The 20753-nt window shown below is 44.3% G+C and overlaps 1 protein-coding gene and 1 long non-coding RNA gene across 2 annotated transcripts in view; both read left to right on the forward strand.

Annotated features, from left to right (window-relative positions):
- Positions 1 to 20753, forward strand: part of GAREM1 (GRB2 associated regulator of MAPK1 subtype 1) — a 175376-nt gene that overhangs the window by 55317 nt on the left and 99306 nt on the right. The window lies entirely within an intron of this gene.
- On the forward strand, positions 114 to 10004 carry LOC121002166. Its single transcript, XR_005779236.1, has 3 exons — positions 114 to 124; positions 6362 to 6365; positions 9858 to 10004. It is a non-coding gene; the product is annotated as an uncharacterized LOC121002166 (long non-coding RNA).

Genomic DNA, 20753 nt, shown 5'->3' on the forward strand with positions numbered 1-20753 from the left:
AGGAACTGACAAGCTTCTTCAGTTTTACTACAGTAGCTGCAACATGCTCTATAGTTTCTAAACTTTCATCTGCGTTTGTATAGTGGATTGTTATGGGTTTTATTGGTTTCGAACATCCAGACAAGTCCCTTAGGGCGTCATTTGTAGTCAACATGGAAATACCTATGACTGTAGAATACAGTGGTCCCTCAAGTTACCATATTAATTGGTTCCAGGAGGACCATTGTATGTTAAAACCATTGTAAGTTGAGCAATCAGTTCCAAAGCCCCAAAATGTCATCCAAGATGAGAGAAAATGAAGATAACTAAGACAGATAAAACAAGTCCTTACATATAACAGTCAGGAATAGCTGCTCACTATAACTAATCCAGGTATTTTACCAGAGAAGAGGCCTTGATTGGTTGGATCTGAGTCTGATGTGCTGTATGTGGAGTTTAGCTTCAACTTACGATGGGTCAGAAAAGACCATTGTATGTCCAAAATATTGTATCCTGAGGCCATTGTATTGCCCGGTAATCTGACTTTACCTGATCTGGGGTCTAGGATATTGGTGAGCAATGTGCACAGATGTTGACACTATGGTAAAGTAGGGCTAGGACCCGCACCTACCTGACTTTGATGGCATATCCTAGCAATTCCATCAAAGTCTAAGATGAGACAACCCCTTTAGGCTACATTCACACGACCGTATGTGTTTTACGGATGACGCTCTGTATGGCATCCTTTTTTTTTTTTTTTTTTGCAGATCCATTGCCTATCCTTGTCAGCAAAACGGACAAGAATAGGACATGCTCTGTTTTTTGCAGGGCTACGGAACGTACATACGGATGCAGATAGCACGCGGTGCGCTGTCCGCATTTTTTGCGGACCCATTGAAATGAATGGTTCCTCATCCAATCCGCAAAAAAAAAACGGAACGGACACGGAAACAAAATACCTTCGTGTGAATGTAGCCTTAAGGGGACAGCAGTCCCTTTTCTCTGCAGGAAGTGGAACCCAAACTCCTGAGTCACTGCATGACGATTGGCTGGAGGCTTTACTTCTGATCACACTTTCATGTCTGCTGCCAGCCTCGTCTATGGCAATTTCTGTGGAAACGTGATGCGTACCTAATCTGCTCCCAGTTATGTAACTAGCACATTGTTAGCATAATCAATAATGACTTTTTTTTTGTGCAGCATTTTATGTAATGACATTTGAAATGCTCGGATGTTCAGTGCCTCCAGCAATGGGACACGATATTGCGGTTTCTCTCTTCTGTGCCGTGCTTCATTATTATCCCTTTGCAAGTTTTTGAAAACCGAAGAAGAGAAAATGAAATGAAACAATTCTGATGCAGCGGTTAGTATGTAACTGTTATGCTGCAGGCCCTTCAGTGTGCAGTAAAAATGTGACAATTCAGTTTCTTGACATCTGCATCGAGGCTAACAAAATGTAAAGGACTATTGGGGGCGATTTATCATCTCCCTGCGCCACTTTTCTGGCATATAAGAGTCGCAAACAACGCGTTTGCGACTTTTTACATGACACTTGCATCAAACTTTGTCACAAGTGACAGTTTTACAACACCCTCAACACTTTTCAAAAAGGGAGTGTGGCCAGCACTCTCGACACAAGGTCATTGGCGCCAATTTTTTGGCAGAAATGTATGACAGCGCCGAGCTGCCGTAGATTTCATTATGGCGCAGGGGCCGCCAAAGGATGCGCCTTATTTATGAAGAGACGTGCACCTTGCCATAAATTAGGTGCATCCTCCAGCAGCGCTGGAGATTACAATGAAGGATCTGGACAGATTTTGTTGCGCCTTGAACACGCAGTTATTCTGCAAGAAGAATGAACGTGGCCATACTTGTGGAAATTGAATATATTTCAGTTTCAATTAGGTACTGAACCAATATTAAAAGCTGTGCAAATATTAGTATTGGTCACCGTTGACCAGTAGAGCCCTCCTTTTTGCTGTTGCCCAATTTTAACTTGAATAAATTATTTCTATATTTTTGCTATGGTTTGTTACACTGTATGTGTCTTATCAGATTGGATTTGATTGTCCATGAAAGCTTTCTGTGCGGTCGTTTGTTTGCTATAATGTTTCTTAGGACTAGAAAATTGCAACTTTTTTTCCAAATATGAAATCGGAACTGATTTGCAATTCTTGGTTTCATGGTTGGCCATCTGTTACTGTAATAGATAAAGGGTTATATTTTATATTCTCTCTGTATGTGGTGTAAAGGTTTGAGGTTCATATGGATTCAATGATATCATTCTGCATCCCGCAAATGACACGGTGATGTTTTCCTACATCTCTTATCACGTGGTGGTTTCCCACCAAGACTAAATGAAAGCAGGGGGCCATGATGGCAATAAACACTTTTGCAGTTTGAATATTTTCTTTGCTGATTCATTGGGTTTTAGATGAGGGATAGAATGGTGTACAGAATAAAAGAAGCATTACTCACCTCACTGTTGCTGTTCCAACACTTACTGGGACCCTGCTGATCTCTTCTTCCTGTTCCAGGCTCTACACACACAAAATTACCAGCAGTGTCTGCTCAGCCAATCACTGACTGAAGCAGGTCCCTGCTGTGACCAGTGATTGGGTGAACGGACATCTCCTGCCATGTCTTGTGTTGAGCCCAGATTAGGAAGTGGAGAAGAACAGTGAGGACTTGGTAAGCGCTGCAACAGCAGCAATGGCACCATCTATTCACCGTTTCCTGTATTAGTTACCACGACTACGTTACCTTCATGTTTCTGTTCCATGGCTGTCTTTGTAGCATCTTCCTCTCCTAGGGTCAGAGGAACTGTTCCCTGTTGCATTGCTTCTCTCTGACGTTAGGTGGTTGCGTTCAGCGGGGAAAGCAGCTTGCAGTGACTAATGTATGCTTGCGGGCAGCCAGAAGTGGGTTATGTCAAGACTCTGTGACCCCCTTTTTATGACAAGGACTCAAGAAACTTGCCAACAGGACAAAAACATGTAATTATGACTGAAAAAAAAATCAGGTGCTATGGTACTAGTAAGGTCATTTGATATATTGGTACAGTAGGTGTCTAAAAATTTGGACTTAAACACACAAAAAAGCACCAAGTACTTCTTTAATTTTGAAAGTCATGATCAAGACAAAAGAACATGCATATGGCCCTTAAGGTCAGTGATCTGTATGTTGTATGCCGTTAGCAAGAACTTCACTTTGCCTTATCGACCTTTATATTTTTTATCTTATTTTTATTTATTTTTTGAAGACCATTTATGACTCACTATAATTATAAAAAAGAGATTACATTTTTGTGACCGTCTCCTGCAATGCTCCTCCTGCAATGTTGTGTGACATGAATATGCGTTGCGGAGAAGCTAGAACAGCTGTGACTTGAACTGTGGGTTGGTCTGAGTGGGTTGTTAAAAACTTGTTAAGACCAGTTTGATTAGTTAATGCTTTTTATAATAGGTGTTCATTACTTCACTTCATCCTGTTATTAGAGGGGACGGCATTGCAAACGTTTACAGGGCTGATCTGGTTTTGCTCTTGTTCTGTAAGGCAGGGTTTTCAAGCTCAGGTTTTTTTAGATGCAGTTTTTGAAGCGGAAGCCAGGAATGGATCTCTAAGGGGTTGTCCCATCAAGCCATTTACACAGTGAGATAGGACTAAGCACCATTCAGCATAGCAGAAACGGCAAAGCTTCTGTAACTACGAGAGTTAAGGGGGTTTTCTCAACCCAGACGATGGGGGCATATCGTTAGGATATGCCTCCATTGGCTTATAGGTCCCACCTCTGGGACCCGCACCTATATCAAGAACGGAACCCCGAAAGTGGTGGAGAGCACACTTCGCATGCACAGCCACCCTCCATTCATTTTCTATGGGGCCACCGAAAATAGCCGAGTGCTGGCTCGGCTATTTCCCTCGGGCCCATAGAACTGAATGGGATCGGTGGCCGGTCATGTGCGGTGCATTTCCAATCAGTTCTATGGGAGTGCGCTTGGGGGTGGCTGGACAAAAGTCCTCCAGCCACCACCTTGCGGGGCTCCGTTCCCGATATAGGTGCGGGTCCCATCGGTGGGACCCGCACCTATAAGACAATGAGGGTATATCCTAGCGATATGCCCCCATTGTCTGAGATGAGACAACCCCTTTAAGGAAACAACGTAGCTCTCATTCATGACAATGGAAGTTATGAAAAAAGCAGCGCGTCTGCCCAACCAGCTGTTTCTGTAAGCCCAGCCATCTGGGGCTGGCGCTTAGCCTCATCTCGTCACAGAAACAGCGAGATGGGTCAACCCTTTAAATGGAGGAACATATAAAGGAAATACTGAGTCTTGTGCTCTTTTTCAATCCTCTCCTGACTTTAGCTTCAAAAACTGCATCTAATATCCTAGAAATGTGGAAAGCCCAGCCCAGTCATGTGAGTAACTGCTGGTATGGAAATGCCGTGATTACAGTATCGGTATTGTCTGTGCCTAAAAGGGGAGAAGTCTATATAATACTAAAAGATCAGACTGGTTTGTTATTTGTGCCTATTACTATAATACTACTATAATTTGGAAAGGTGGGTGGCCAGTTTCAGGAAGAAACCCGACAACCTCTGGGAGCTGCCTGAAATAAAGAAACGGGTAAGTACTTACCTGAAAGATTCTGCTCCAACGCTCCGGTTCTCTATTTATCCGGCTGCAGCCGTGACCTCATGTCGGCAACGTGACTGCTGGAGCCAATCAGTGGCCGCTTTGGTGCACTCACTAGTGTACATGCGTTCAAAATGTGCGCCTCCTACATGGCAACAAACTAAAAAAAAATTCAAGAATTTGTTAAAATGGCAAATTTAAACGTGTTTTACTGATCATTTAAAAGCCTGCCTCAGTAAGGCTACTGACTCTTTGTCGCACACTGTAGAACTTGCTGTAAGTAGGGTTCCAACCCTGTTAGTAGTAATAAATACAACTGCAGCATCAGGATTTTGATCTTGATAGTAGAGAATTTTATTTGACATACGGCAGTATTCAAGTGACGTTTCGGCACGCAGGTCTTCCTCACACTGCCCATAGCAAAGAAAGTACTGACCAGAGTGTGTGTGTGTGTGTATATATATATATAATTAGTCAAAAACATGGTGATAAGACATAGTAAATATGATATTTTGTCCGAATTGCAGTAAACACTTGGAATAGTTTACATTGCTGGAGCTAGCATTCCTGGAAAAAGACATTTCATCAGACTGTATTGCAAAAATATATTACAAAAATATATTACAAAAGACACACGTTAGCCTGGATATCATGAGTTCCATGTGATGACATGCCACATCTCATCACATGGAACCCATGATATCCAGGATAACGTGTCTTTTGTAATATATTTACTGAAGCTTTTTCCTCCGGTTTTGGATCTCAAAGGAAAACACATGTAAAAGTAGCCTAACACCTGCAATGCAGACTTGTATCTTAGCCATGTTGGTGAATGCACAAGGCAAGGGATGAAGGCTTCATTTTTATCCTGCCAGTTCCCAATTTTCCCTGTTTTAGCTGAATCGGGCACTTCAAACGTCTCAGATTTTGAAATTTTTTCTTGCCACATATATACCTATCTTTGTAGGTGACCAAAAAGAGGAGAAAACAGATCTTAGTGTGTAATATTGGGGAATTGCAAGTATAGCAGTCACTTGATGTAATCTTATCGGGAGCATTTCTGTTAAACCAACATATTAAAGGGGTATCCTGGTTAGATTGCTATCCCCTATCCACAGGATAGGGGATACCTATTAGATTGGTGGGGGTCTTACCGTTGGAACCCCCATCAATCACGAGAAAGGGGGCCCCCGTACCACCTGCAGCCCCCCTGAAATGAACAGTCGCTCCGTTCATTTCTATTGGAATACTGGAACTTCCATAGAAATGACTGGAGCGGCCACACGCATGTGTGACCGGCCGCTCTGTTTATTTCAGGGGGTATGGGGACCCGTTCTCGTGATCTGTGGGGCTCCCAGCGATAGGACTCCCTCTAATAGTTATCAGGGGATAATTTAATCTAACTGGTATCTCCCCTCTCCTGACATGTTTATTTTAGTAACTACTTGCATTCTGGAGCATCTATTCTTATCTCTCTGTGCTGTGCCATTCCTTTATTATTCCCGCTAAAAGTTTACAAATAAGTTACCAGCAGTCTGCAGTAAAGATACTGCTGGGTGTTACCAGTAGTGGGTGTGTCTGACTGTCCAAGCAGTGCTGCCAGTGTCAGTTTCGGCAGGGACACCCCAACGGCTGGTAACACCCATCTGTACCTTTACTGCAAGCTGCTGACAATTCATTCATAACTTCTAGCAGGAATAATAAACAAATGGCACAACACAGAGCCATAAGAACAGATGCTCCAGAGTTGTTATTACATGGGGAATGCAAGTAGTTACTAAAACCTACATGTCTGGTGAGGGGACAGCTCCTGTTTAAGGGAATGTGATTCGGTGCAGGTGCTCAGCAGAAGGCAGATGTAGAAATGTAAGTGGGAACAATCTAGAACAGGCATGCTCAACCTGCGGCCCTCCAGCTGTTGCAAAACTACAACTCCCAGCATGCCCGAACAGCCTACAGCTATCAGCCTACAGCAGGGCATTGTGGGAGTTGTAGTTTTACAACAGCTGGTGGGCCGCAGGTTGAGCATGCCTGTTCTAGAAGATGCATGGCTGATTAAACTTTTCTAAACTAAGTGAGTAATGTGAAGCGTACTTCTATGTGCAGAAATGTGGCGGTGACGCAGATGTCACATGCAGCGCTGGCTCCTCTTCTAAACAAAATGCTTGTGTCTTCTAATTACAGCCATTCTTCCCATTTCCTGCTCTTAGATCCCACTGAACAGCAATATAGAAACCACTTGCGTGGGTAAGAATGCTCCCATTGTGCCTGTCGGTGGGCTGAAGAGCCAGCAGGCAGGACATGGACACGGCAGCCTACACTGCCGCACGGCCTGCGCTGCACATGGATTACTGAGCACGTTGATTTTTATCTCACACTTTTTTTTAACTATTTACATGTCTACAAATATGAACGTTAGGAACAGGAAATTGACCAAATTAATTACTATAATCATTCACGTCTGAATCCCTATATAAAAGGCTGAGTACTGAATTCTGTCCGCATCATGGTTTCCACATATTACCCTTTCTTGATGGGGGATCTTTTAATCTTTTAAGACTTTTTAGGAATTGGTATATTTTCTTTGGAATCATTTTACATGGCCGTTTGCCTTGAACTAAGAAATGACTAAAAAACGCCTTGCTGTATATAGTCTCTGCTTGTATGTAATGCCATCAATGTCAGATGGTCGCACGTCTGGGACCCGTCTGGGGTCTGCTGTCTTGCAATGTCAGGTTACACGTCGGGGACCCGCTCCTACCTCCAGAACGCGACCCCCCGAATAGAACAGAGAGCACACTGTGCATGCGCGGCCACCCTCTGTTAACCGTTATGAGAGTTCTGAAAATAGTCGTGCTCTCCGCGCATGTACGGTGTGCTGACCTTCACTTCGGGGGTCACCTCTGGGACCTGCTCTTATCTGAAATCGATGGCATATCATAGCAGTACCCATTAAATCCGAGACGAATCATGGGATTATAGATATTTTTAGGTCCAAATTGCACCAAATAATAAAGTTGTGGCCTAATATACAGATAGTTTAGTAAGGAGCAATTTAATAAATTTTATTAATGCACATTTATGCACTAATTCCCCAGGTCAAAAAGAGGGACATTTAAGGATCAAAGAGGGACAGAGGTCCTGTCCTTCCAACAGAGGGATGCAATAGATCATCAATATTAATGGCTGGACAAGCCATACAGATTAGATTTTGGCATGTGCTATGCTGGCCTCCCGTCTCTTCCCTGACAGCTGATGTTGAGGGAGATAAAGATTGGGCAGGTTGGATTCAATTGCCTGATCCTTTTTTTGGCAGTCCCCCCCCCCCCCCCCCCCCCTTTCCCCCACTTACTATGTGTGCACACCTATGGGAGGATCTGGAGAAAGCATCCAGCCAACAGCTATCTCGTGCAGGGCCGGCCGTAGACCTCTTTCACACGAATGATACGGATTGGCTCTGGGTGCGTTCTGGGAAACTCGCACCATTTTTCAAGCAAGTTCAGTCAGTTTTGTCTGCGATTGCGTTCAGTTTCTTCTGCGGGTGCAATGCGTTTTGATGCATTTTTCAAACACGTGATAAAAAAGTGAAGGTTTACAAACAACATCTCTTAGCAACCATCAGTGAAAAACGCATCCGCGCTTGCTTCCAGATGCAATGTGTTTTTCACTGAAGCCGCATTCACTTCTATGGGGCCTGGGCTGCGTGAAAAACGTAGAATATAGAACATGCTGCGTTTTTCACGCAACACAGAACTGATGCGTGAAAAAAAACACCACTCATGTACACAGACCCATTGAAATGAATGGGTCTGGACTCAGTGCGGGTGCTATGCGTTCACGTCGTTCAAGCATGAGGGTCAACATACAAGACCAATAGGAAGTAGCTACATAAATGCATTTAAGATGGAATTGAAGAACATGACAACAATGAACTCATGATGTTCAGCGACTTACTGTTTTCCAATTTGCTCTGGCTCTCAAAATAAGATGTTTGCTAAAAACTGTGTCCAGGAAATAATTTTTTTACACTTTTCTAGGGAAAAAAAATATATTAATATGGTTCTTCTGCAATTCCATAAAAAGTCTTGTGAAGTGGAAACACGCACTGTGCTGTGTGGGCTGTGTTTGTTCCTGCTCTTCCAGTTACATTTGTACTGAAGCGTTATTTTTCCTGGAATATGATACTTGAAACAAAAATGCTGTTCCTGCCTTCAGAATTAGAGCTGGTTGAGACTACAACTGGTCTGAGTCACTGAGCGGCCTGTGCTTTGCAGCCCAGCTGACAGGTTCCTGTGTTCATTAGGCTGCTATTGTTTGGTGGTTGAATCTGAATTCCAGATTTATTGTTAATTATAATTTTTTCGCTAATACCCTATTATTCTTGTACAATGATCTTATAATGCACCTTTAGGGTTGCCCTGTTATGGCACTGTACAAGATAGAGCATGAGACCTTAAAGGGGTTGTTTCACGTCAGCAAATAGCATTTATTACATAGAGGAAGTTAAAGGGAGTCTGTCACCTACCTGACCGGTTTCAAACAGGTGACATTGTTCAGTGGGGCACAAAGACATGACACAGATGTTACTCGTGTTTAGTTCTTCAGATGCTTCAAGTCGCCCAAAAAGTCGTTTTTACATATGCTAATGAGCCCTCTCAAGTGCCATGGGGCGGAGAGTTTTCTGAAAGTGCCCAAGTTCCCCCGCCTCACTCGCGCCTAACTCCGCCCCTCAGTAAGCTCAGGCCAGCTCTGTGACATCATATTTCCCCATAGGCTGTTCGCGCATTACTGCCGGGCCTGGGCATGCGCAGTGTTCTGCCCACTGTGGGCAGAGGGACAGGGATATGGAGTGCGCATGCACCAGTTACTGGCGTGAAATTGGCGCATGCGCACTGCATATCTCTGTGCCTCTGACCACAGTGGGAAGAACAGTGCGCATGCCCGGGCCCGGCAGTAATGCGCGAACAGCCTATAGGAAAATATGATGTCACAGAGCTGGCCTGAGCTTACTGAGGGGCGGAGTTAGGCGCGAGTGAGGCGGGGGAACTTGGGCACTTTCAGAAAACTCTCCGCCCCATGGCACTTGAGACGGCTCATTAGCATATGATAAAAACGACTTTTTGGGCGATTTGAAGCATCTGAAGAACTAAACACGAGTAACATCTGTGTCATGTCTTTGTGCCCCACTGAACAATGTCACCTGTTTGAAACCGGTCAGGTAGGTGACAGACTCCCTTTAAGACAAGGCACTTACTAATGTATTGTGATTGTCCATATTGCCTCCTTTGCTGGCTGGATTCATTTTTCCATCCCATTATACTCTGCTCTTTTCCATGGTCATGACCACCCTGCATTTCACCATTGGAGGTCGTGCTTGCACACTATAGGGAAAAGCGCCGGCCTTTTTGGTGGCTGGGTCTGCGGAAATGCACATAGGCTGGGGCTTTTTACTATAGTGTGCAAGCATGACCACCTGCTGCTGGATTGCAGGGTGGTCGTAACTATGGAAATGAGCAGTGTATAATGTGATGGAAAAATGTATCCAACCAGCAAAGGAAGCAATATGGACAATCACATTACATTAGTAAGTGCCTTGTATTATCTTTGTCTACATGATAAATGCCATTTGCTGAAGTGAAACAACCCCTTTAACCCATTAGCGATACGTATTGTACATGTACATCACATGCGTGCAAGGATTGTATGGAGAGAGTTCAGAAGCTGAACCCATTCCATACACGGCGTGTTCCCACTGTGTTATACAGCATCTGGGATCAGAGATCACTCCAATCTCAGCCGTTTAATCCTTCAGATGCAACAGTCAGTAACCACCACAGCATCTGAGTGGGGCACTTGGGGGCTGCCAACTACATCCAAAGGTCTGCCAAAGGGAAAGGATGATACCACAGATAGTTAGTTTGTTTTTGAGTCACCTCATCTCCTAAAATTTTTTAAATAAGATCAAAAAGGCATATGGACCCTTAATACACTGCTCAAAAAAATAAAAGGAACACAAAAATAACACATCCTAGATCTGAATTAATTAAATATTTTTCTGAAATACTTTGTTCTTTACATAGTTGAATGTGCTGACAACAAAATCACACCAAAATAAAAATGGAAATCAAATTTTTTAACCCGTGGAGGTCTGGATTTGGAGTCACACTCAAAATTAAAGTGGAAAAACACACTACAGGCTGATCCAACTTTGATGTAATGTCCTTAAAACAAGTCAAAATGAGGCTCAGTAGTTTGTGTGGCCTCCACGTGACTGTATGACCTCCCTACAACGCCTGTGCATGCTCCTGATGAGGTGGCGGACGGTCTCCTGAGGGATCTCCTCCCAGACCTGGACTAAAGCATCTGCCAACTCCTGGACAGTCTGTGGTGCAACGTGACGTTGGTGGATAGAGCGAGACATGATGTCCCAGATGTGCTCAATTGGATTCAGGTCTGGGGAACCGGCGGGCCAGTCCATAGCATCAATGCCTTCGTCTTGCAGGAACTGCTGACACACTTCAGCCACATGAGGTCTAGCATTGTCTTGCATTAGGAGGAACACAGGGCCAACCGCACCAACATATGGTCTCACAAGGGGTCTGAGGATCTCATCTCGGTACCTAATGGCAGTCAGGCTACCTCTGGCGAGCACATGGAGGGCTGTGCGGCCCTCCAAAGAAATGCCACCCCACACCATTACTGACCCAATGCCAAACCGGTCATGCTGGAGGATGTTGCAGGCAGCAGAACGTTCTCCACGGCGTCTCCAGACTCTGTCACATCTGTCACGTGCTCAGTGTGAACCTGCTTTCATCTGTGAAGAGCACAGGGCACCAATGGCGAATTTGCCAATCTTGGTGTTCTCTGGCAAATGCCAAAGTCCTGCACGGGGTTGGGCTGTAAGCACAACCCCCACCTGTGGACGTCGGGCCCTCATATCACCCTCATGGAGTCTGTTTCTGACCGTTTGAGCAGACACATGCACATTTGTGGCCTGCTGGAGGTCATTTTGCAGGGCTCTGGCAGTGCTCCTCCTGTTCCTCCTTGCACAAAGGCGGAGGTAGCGGTCCTGCTGCTGGGTTGTTGCCCTCCTACGGCCTCCTCCACGCCTCCTGATGTACTGGCCTGTCTCCTGGTAGCGCCTCCATGCTCTGGACACTACGCTGACAGACACAGCAAACCTTCTTGCCACAGCTCGCATTGATGTGCCATCCTGGATAAGCTGCACTACCTGTGCCACTTGTGTGGGTTGTAGACTCTGTCTCATGCTACCACTAGAGTGAAAGCACCGCCAGCATTCAAAAGTGACCAAAACATCAGCCAGGAAGCATAGGAACTGAGAAGTGGTCTGTGGTTACCACCTGCAGAACCACTCCTTTATTGGGGGTGTCTTGCTAATTGCCTATAATTTCCACCTGTTGTCTATTCCATTTGCACAACAGCATGTGAAATTGATTGTCACTCAGTGTTGCTTCCTAAGTGGACAGTTTGATTTCACAGAAGTGTGATTGACTTGGAGTTACATTGTGTTGTTTAAGTGTTCCCTTTATTTTTTTGAGCAGTGTATGTTATATGGAACATTTACTCCAACTCGTCCTTGCAAAAAGACAAACGTCCATACTGCTATGCTGACGGAAAAATAAAAAAGCTCTTAGAAGGCAGGGATGAAAAAACAAAAAGTGCCCGTGGTGCTAAGGGGTACCTTGGATAGCAGACTGAACTTTAAAGGGGTCTTGCGAAATTCTAAATCTCTCTGATTTATGTTCCACTACTGTACAATGTTGATCCCTAATCCAAGATCTTGGGGTGCAGAGCTATGAGAACATGTGCATCTGTTCTTTACATAAACTTTATTTTACGAAGTGCCTCCGTAATGTTTTGGCAATTAATTTTCCATTGGATTATTGGGTACCCTTACACTATTTTCACACATCGAAAATTTCACGTGGGTTTTAGAAAGTATTAAAGGGGGCTGCCTGCCAGGATTTCTGTGTCAATAAGTGTCATGTCAGTCACTTCTTTTCTAGCAATGCATATGTCAAATACTGCACAGATTTCTCATAGAAATTAATGGGACACAGTGTACTGGTGGATTTTAGCATTTGAACATTCACTAAGCAGCATTTCACCTATTGAGGTAACATTTCACCACTGAATGGGGCTGATAAGCGTGCACTTATACAGTTGGAAATCTATGGCAGAAATTTGATAACCAGTCTAAATTCTGCTGCAGATATTCTCATTATAATAGCGCCCCATGGTGTTCTGTATAGTGTTTCTCGACCTATTGAGGGGATCGCACACTGCCATCAGCCATATCTACTGTTAGAAGCTCCAGGGAGAGAGGTGCAGAAGAAACTATACACCCCCGAGCTTTGGTACACACTTCCCTGGGTGGGACTTGCACCTATCTGACATTGATGGCATATCCTACCAATATGCCATCAATGTCCCACTTGGGCCAACCTCTTTAAAGGTAAAATCACAATTTGCATATTAGCTGTCGATTTTCTGTGTTTATTTATTTAGCAGATTTTTTACTATGGATTTCACGTGTTTCAATGTGATGGATTTGCAGCAAAATTGCATAGGATCTGCATCACAATAGTCTGTCCTGTGTGAATCATCATGGGCCTCGTTCACATTTCCGTTTGGAGATCCGCAGGGTCTTCTGGCATAGAGCAGCATGCCGGATGATCCGGCCAATTTCCAGCATAAATGCCGGATTTTATCTAGACAAAAAGTTGGATGCCTTGTTTTTTTTTTGTCCTGCTGGGATTTGCACTGGATCCAGCCCACGGATCTCCGAACAGAGATGTGAACAGGGCCTAAAGGGTCCAGGAGTAGAAAAAGCAGTCACTTTTTATTTGCCAGAAATGGTGCCACAGCTGTGTATGGGCCTTGCCTAGTATTGCAGCTTATGTCTACTCAAGTGGTGATGTTTCTTGAGGGAATAAAGCAGACGAAAGAAATAAGATCTTCTGCAGAACCTGTGAAGCTCTCCATATGTTTTTAAGTCCTGAATTCAGCGGGAGAGGGCAGAGGTACTATTTCTCCTTGTGGACAGCACCTAGTAGGTGAAAGGGGTCTTAGGTAATGCTCCCCTTGGGAAAAAAGCATGCAAGAAAAGAAAGCTGTGACACTTGATGGTAGTAAGTCAAGACATAAACAGGCCTCTAGGCCCAATTTAAAATCATAGCAAAGACAGTATCTCATCTGCAGACAGCTGTTTCGGTTTGATTGGCCCTCATCGGTGCAGAGCACGGAGAAAAGACTTAGCTGGGTGACAGACCTTCCCAGAGGAGCACTACATGGCCTATAAGACTCCTTACAACTACTAGGAGCTTTCCACAAGAAGAAACCGTGCGCCATGGATCTCTGACAAAGACCTCTCACCTAGCTAAGGCTACTTTCACACGAGCGTTCGGAGCGGATCCGTCTGATGTTTCATCAGACGGATCCGCTCCGATAATGCAGACGTTTGCATCCGTTCAGAACGGATCCGTCTGCCCTTAGAAAATTTTCTAAGTCAGAAAGTAGCCTGAGCGGATCCGTTCAGACTTTACATTGAAAGTCAATGGGGAACGGATCCGCTTGAAGATTGAGCCATATGGTGTCATCTTCAAGCGGATCCGTCCCCATTGACTTCCATTATAAGTCTGGACGGATACGCTCGCCTCCGCACGGCCAGGCGGACACCCGAACGCTGCAAGCAGCGTTCAGGTGTCCGCTCACTGAGCGGAGCGGAGGCTGAACGCTGGCAGGCGGATGCATTCTCAGTGGATCCGCCTCCACTGAGAATGCATTGGGTCCAGACGGATGCGTTCGGGGCCGCTCGTGAGCCCCTTCAAACGGTGCGCACGAGCGGACACCCGAACGCTCGTGTGAAAGTAGCCTAAGTTAGTTTTCTCTGCTCTACACTGATGAGGGAAATCACCCTGAAACAGTTATCTGCAGAAGATGGTACTGGCTTAGCTATAATACGTTATGTCTGAAGGCCTGTTTAAAGGTCAAACATTGACTTATTGGATAGCTGCCTTTCAACTGGTGGCACTTGAGGTTCAGTTTTCTTTTCTTTTTTTGGAAAGAGCTAATTTCTACACCTTCAAATCCTAAATGAACATTCCTGCATGATCCGCAGTGTTTTCCATAATTATGTACCAGTTGGAATAATTAAAATGAAGCACAATATTACCGCTAATGACATAAAAAGTGTTTTTCTGATTCTCTTTCCATCTGGTAATTGTTTTGTCTGAGAGAGCTGATTTTATGTCAGATGAAAAGCGAGACAGTGATTGCATCTTGTTAGCATATGGATTCAAACAATGATACAACTTCTATCTTTCTGATTACCTCCTAGAGAGTATGTTACTATCTTTCTCATGGACGGCACATAGAACAGATGAGGATCTTTCACTCATAGGAATTGCGTTATTAATTTATCATCTCCCTTTTGGTTGTAGTCAGTGACCCGAGTTGCAGAAATCATCCACATAAATCTTTTAAAGGGGTTATCCGGGAGTACAATACTGATAAACTATTCTCAGGATAGGCCATTGATATGAGATCAAGGGGATCTGAGCTGATCAGCTGTTTAAAAGGGATGCAGCACTTAGGTAAGCACTGCGGTCCCTTAGCAGCATATCAAGCACAGTGCTATACATTGTATAGTGGCTGTGCTTGGTATTGCAGCCCAAGCCCATTTACTTGAATATGACTGAATTGCACATAGACTATGTGACTGATGAATGTAACTTCACTGACCTAGGAACAGTTCGCAGCGCTCACCAGGGTGCCTAGGCCACTTCAAACAGCTGATTGGTGGGATGCTGGAAGTTCTACCCCCACCAATCAGATATTGATGACCCATTCTTAGAATAGGTCATCAATGTATGAATCCTGAAGACCCCTTTAAGGACACAAGGGAACTCATCTTTAACAACTTTCAATATGTTGACATGTCATTTTATGTGGATGATAACCACACAAAGTGCATCTGTGTCATGTGGTTCCTCTAAAACATGGGTGCACAACCCACGGCCCCCAGAACCAAGTTTGGCGGCCCCCGTCTTGCTGGGCAGAAACACAGCTGATCGTGCGATCAGCCTTGTTTTTTCCTGAAGCGCCCTACGATGATGGATGACTGCTCCTGCGCTGTAGCAGGAGCAGGTCGGGCCCCCCTGCTGGAAGTGATAGTGAGGGAGCCGAGGAGAAGGCATAAGCACTTTATCAGCGCTTCTGAGTTCTCCTCAGATAGATGAGCCGTGCGATGAGCGCAGAGCTACAGGGTCAGGAAACCCTGATCTGCTCTGACTTCGTCAAACTCCCACAGGAGGCTGGTTTCCCCTGTGACTGGGGCTCCTTTGGATGCACCAGTTACAGTGGAAATGGTACAAAAAAAAAAAAAAGTCTCTCATTGACTCCCAAAGGTCTTTCAGTGGCCTTTTGGGGACAAGTTATATATATATATATATATATATATATATATATATACACATATATATATATATACACTCACCTAAAGAATAATTAGGAACACCTGTTCTATTTCTCATTAATGCAATTATCTGGTCAACCAATCACATGGCAGTTGCTTCAATGCATTTAGGGGTGTGGTCCTGGTCAAGACAATCTCCTGAACTCCAAACTGAATGTCAGAATGGGAAAGAAAGGTGATTTAAGCAATTTTGAGCGTGGCATGGTTGTTGGTGCCAGACGGGCCGGTCTGAGTATTTCACAATCTGCTCAGTTACTGGGATTTTCACGCACAACCATTTCTAGGGTTTACAAAGAATGGTGTGAAAAGGGAAAAACATCCAGTATGCGGCAGTCCTGTGGGCAAAAATGCCTTGTGGATGCTAGAGGTCAGAGGAGAATGGGCCGACTGATTCAAGCTGATAGAAGAGCAACGTTGACTGAAATAACCACTCGTTACAACCGAGGTATGCAGCAAAGCATTTGTGAAGCCACAACACGCACAACCTTGAGGCGGATGGGCTACAACAGCAGAAGACCCCACCGGGTACCACTCATCTCCACTACAAATAGGAAAAAGAGGCTACAATTTGCACGAGCTCACCAAAATTGGACTGTTGAAGACTGTAAAAATGTTGCCTGGTCTGATGAGTCTCGATTTCTGTTGAGACATTCAAATGGTAGAGTCCGAATTTGGCGTAAACAGAATGAGAACATGTATCTATCCTCTGATGGCTACTTCCAGCAGGATAATGCACCATGTCACAAAGCTCGAATCATTTCAAATTGGTTTCTTGAACATGACAATGAGTTCACTGTACTAAAATGGCCCCCACAGTCACCAGATCTCAACCCAATAGAGCAGGGATGCTCAACATGTGGCCCTCCAGCTGTTGCAAAACTACAACTCCCAGCATGCATGGACAGCATTCAGCTATTAGAGCATGCTGGGAGTTGTAGTTTTGCAACAGCTGGAGGGCCGCAGGTTGAGCATCACTGCAATAGAGCATCTTTGGGATGTGGTGGAACGGGAGCTTCGTGCCCTGGATGTGCATCCCTCAAATCTCCATCAACTGCAAGATGCTATCCTATCAATATGGGCCAACATTTCTAAAGAATGCTATCAGCACCTTGTTGAATCAATGCCACGTAGAATTAAGGCAGTTCTGAAGGCAAAAGGGGTCCAACACTGTATTAGTATGGTGTTCCTAATAATTCTTTAGGTGAGTGTATATATCAAAAGAATATAAAAAAAATACCATAAAGGGAAAAAGTGCAAAATAAGAGTGTTCACTGTTCCCCCAACAGTCTTTTTATGACCATTTGGGTCATAAATCGAAAAAAAAAAAAAATTGTAATAGAAAGTTCTAAAGAAAAAATTAAAGAGGACCTTTCACCTTGAAAAACATTGTGAACTAAGTATGCTGCCATGGAGAGCGACGCCCGGGGATCTCACTGCACTTACTATTATCCCTGGGGCCGCTCCTTCTCCTAGGCTGTAGCGCTGGCCAATCGCAGCGCACAGCTCACAGCCTGGGAGAAAAAAACCTCCCAGGCTGTGAGCTGTGCGCTGCGATTGGCCAGCGCTGCAGCCTAGGAGACGGAGACGCCCACAGGACAAGGGCAGACACCGCCTACTATAACTTAGTGAGTAAAGATACCGGAGGGGATAACAGGAGAACGAAGCGGCGCCCAGGGATAATAGTAAGTGCAATGAGATCCCCGGGCGCCGCTCTCCATGGCAGCATACTTAGTTCACAATGTTTTTCAAGGTGAAAGGTCCTCTTTAAAATAAGTACAAATAAAATAAAAATTTAAAAGGAATTAAAAAAATTTTTAATAAATAAAATACAAATAAAAGTAAAAATTAAGAAATGGTGCAAAATAAGTGTTCATTGTCTATATATATATATATATATATATATATATATATATATATATATATATATATATATATATATATATATATATATATAAAAAAAAGGAAAGATAGCGGTGGCACTGGAAACAAGCAATATGGGTGCTATGTCCAGGGATATTGCTGCTTACCCCAGATGAACAAAACCGAAGAAAGGACAGCACTCCAAGTAAAAATATACTGGTCTTTAATCACCTATGCAGATGGCAACGTTTCAGCTCCAAACAAGAGCCTTTTTCAAGCCTTGAAAAAGGCTCTTGTTTGGAGCTGAAACGTTGCCATCTGCATAGGTGATTAAAGACCAGTATATTTTTACTTGGAGTGCTGTCCTTTCTTCGGTTTTATATATATATATATATGTAATAAACCAATTATAAAAAAAATACTATAAAAGATTAATAAAATACAGATAAAAGTAAAAAAGAAAAATAAATGGTGCAAATAAAAAAAAAAAAAGGATCAGTGTCCCCTAATGGTCTTTTTTATGACCTCTTGGGGGGACATATCATGCAGAAGAAATATATTAAAAATTAAGTAAAAAAAGAAAAAAAAAATTTTTATTAATAAAAGTAAAAACATCCAACCCAACCAAAACCGTGACCATTACCGCCCCATTCACGTGAAAATATACATATTATATAACAAAACGGCCTACACAAAATAGGGAACTAATTATAATAATTTATTTTGGTGTCGGTTTGCATATTTAAATAGGGAGCTATAGTTTAAAAAAAAAAAAACTTTTTAAAATTGTTTTATACAGTTTCCCCCAAATAAAACTACAAAAAATGTGGTAGTTCAACAAATAAGATAGTTACAGCCGTTTGAACCACTTGTGCTAAATCACAAAAAGGTGTCTGGTCATTAAGGCCATTTCAAGCCTCATCATTAAAGAGTTAACCAATGAGCTCCTTCCCCACTAGTAAGTTAAAGCGCCTACTGGTTATTGCAGGGTCCCTATAACGGCAGGAGGCAGTAATAATCGGTGAGCGCCGGCTTCTGCAGTGAAGGAAAGCGCTTACTGGTTATTGCAGGGCTCCTATAACTGGGGGCAGAGGCGATAATAACCAGTCTCTGCAGTAAAGGAAAGCGCTTACTGGTTATTGCAGGGCTCCTATAACTGGGGGGCAGGAGGCGTTAATAACCAGTGAGCGCCTGTCTCTGCAGTGAAGGAAAACGCAGATTTATAAATAGGAGGCAGGATGGAAGGAAATGTTGCCACTTTTCCAGTAAAAATGATTTTTAACCAGTTCCTGCAGCATGGCCCCTGAAACAAAAGGTTCATACTTACCTGCTCCCCGGTGCTCCAGTCTTCTGCGCTGCCCCCGCTGCATACATCTTCCGGTCCCCGCACTGTTTACACCTGTCAGTGCATGGCCATGGTCACATGCACCTCTCCAGCCAGTGACTGGCTTCAGCAGTGACATGCTGCTTGTGGCCACATCACCGCGTAAGCCCAGGGCTGGTGCAAGGATTTTGTCACCCTAGGCAAAAGCTAATTTTGCTGCCCCTTGACTCCGCCCATTGTCCACACCCCTTTCCCGCCCCTTTTTCAGCCACCTATTGCATGCAACATTTAACTATGGTCGTGTACCCTGTGCCAGTCTATGGTCGTGTACCCTGTGCCAGTCTATGGTCGTGTACCCTGTGCCAGTCTATGGTCATGTACCCTGTGCCAGTCTGACTATGGTCATGTATATATAATATCCAGCCATTGTCTGCCACCTAGTACCATCCCAGTGATGCCAATCACTCTGCGCTGTTCAGCAGGTTGGCACACCAAACACGAGCAGTGCCACCTATTCACTGCCAGGCGCCATTCATCCACTGTCTGAATTCCTGTGCCACCAGGGCAACATAAAACAGTATGCTGCCTTGTGCCCTCTGCCAGTCTGGCACTGTCCTGCACCCTGTACCATTCATAGCCCTTTAGACAGTCTGTGCAACCTATTAGGCTCCATTTGCCACTGCTGGGCACCCTGTGCCAGTCAGAATCTATGGCCCCTAGTCAAGCAGCAGGTGTGCCCTGACCCCTGTACACAAGTGTGTGCCACCCTGCTGCCAGTCACTGTCCTGCAGCCTCTGACACCCATGTGCAGGTTGTCAGAGTGCAGTTGCCAGGGGTGTTCACCAGGTTCTGCTCCTCGCTGTGCTCCAGGTCCACATTGCCTTGGCTCTTGCCAAGATCATGTGTCTTTGGCACGTGATCCCGCGAGACCCACCATTGGTGGTCACTGGTCTCGCGGGATTGCGCGCCCGAAGTCAGGGCCATTGCAAGGATTTTTGTCAACAGAAGCAAATGTACATTTCCCCCCCCCCATCATTTCACATTTCTGCCCCTCATGATTCATGTCCATTTCTTGCCCCCCCCCCCCCATGTGCTAATATCATAGTGCCATCCTCTCCCCCTGCCCCCTAATGTGCAAGTATCAAGTGCCTCTCTCCTCCCCCCTCCATGTGCCAGTATCATGGCACCAATAGCCCCCCCTCCCCCGTGGCAGTAAAGTAACAGTACGGTATTTAAAAAAAAACACTTTCAGAAAAGTTTCTCTTGGGATTCGAACTCACAACCTTTCACATCAGAGGCAAGGCATTTACCCTCACAGCTATGAGAGCTGTATAGACAAATACTTTAAAAAAAAATATATATATATATAAGACTTCTACTGTAGATAACTTTGATACTTAGTGTACATCCATAGACAGCTGCCCCAGTACACTGTGTATGGATGTAGCAGAGCTGG

Source organism: Bufo bufo, chromosome 5, assembly GCF_905171765.1.
Source record: "Bufo bufo chromosome 5, aBufBuf1.1, whole genome shotgun sequence".
Classification (NCBI taxonomy): Eukaryota; Metazoa; Chordata; class Amphibia; order Anura; family Bufonidae; genus Bufo; species Bufo bufo.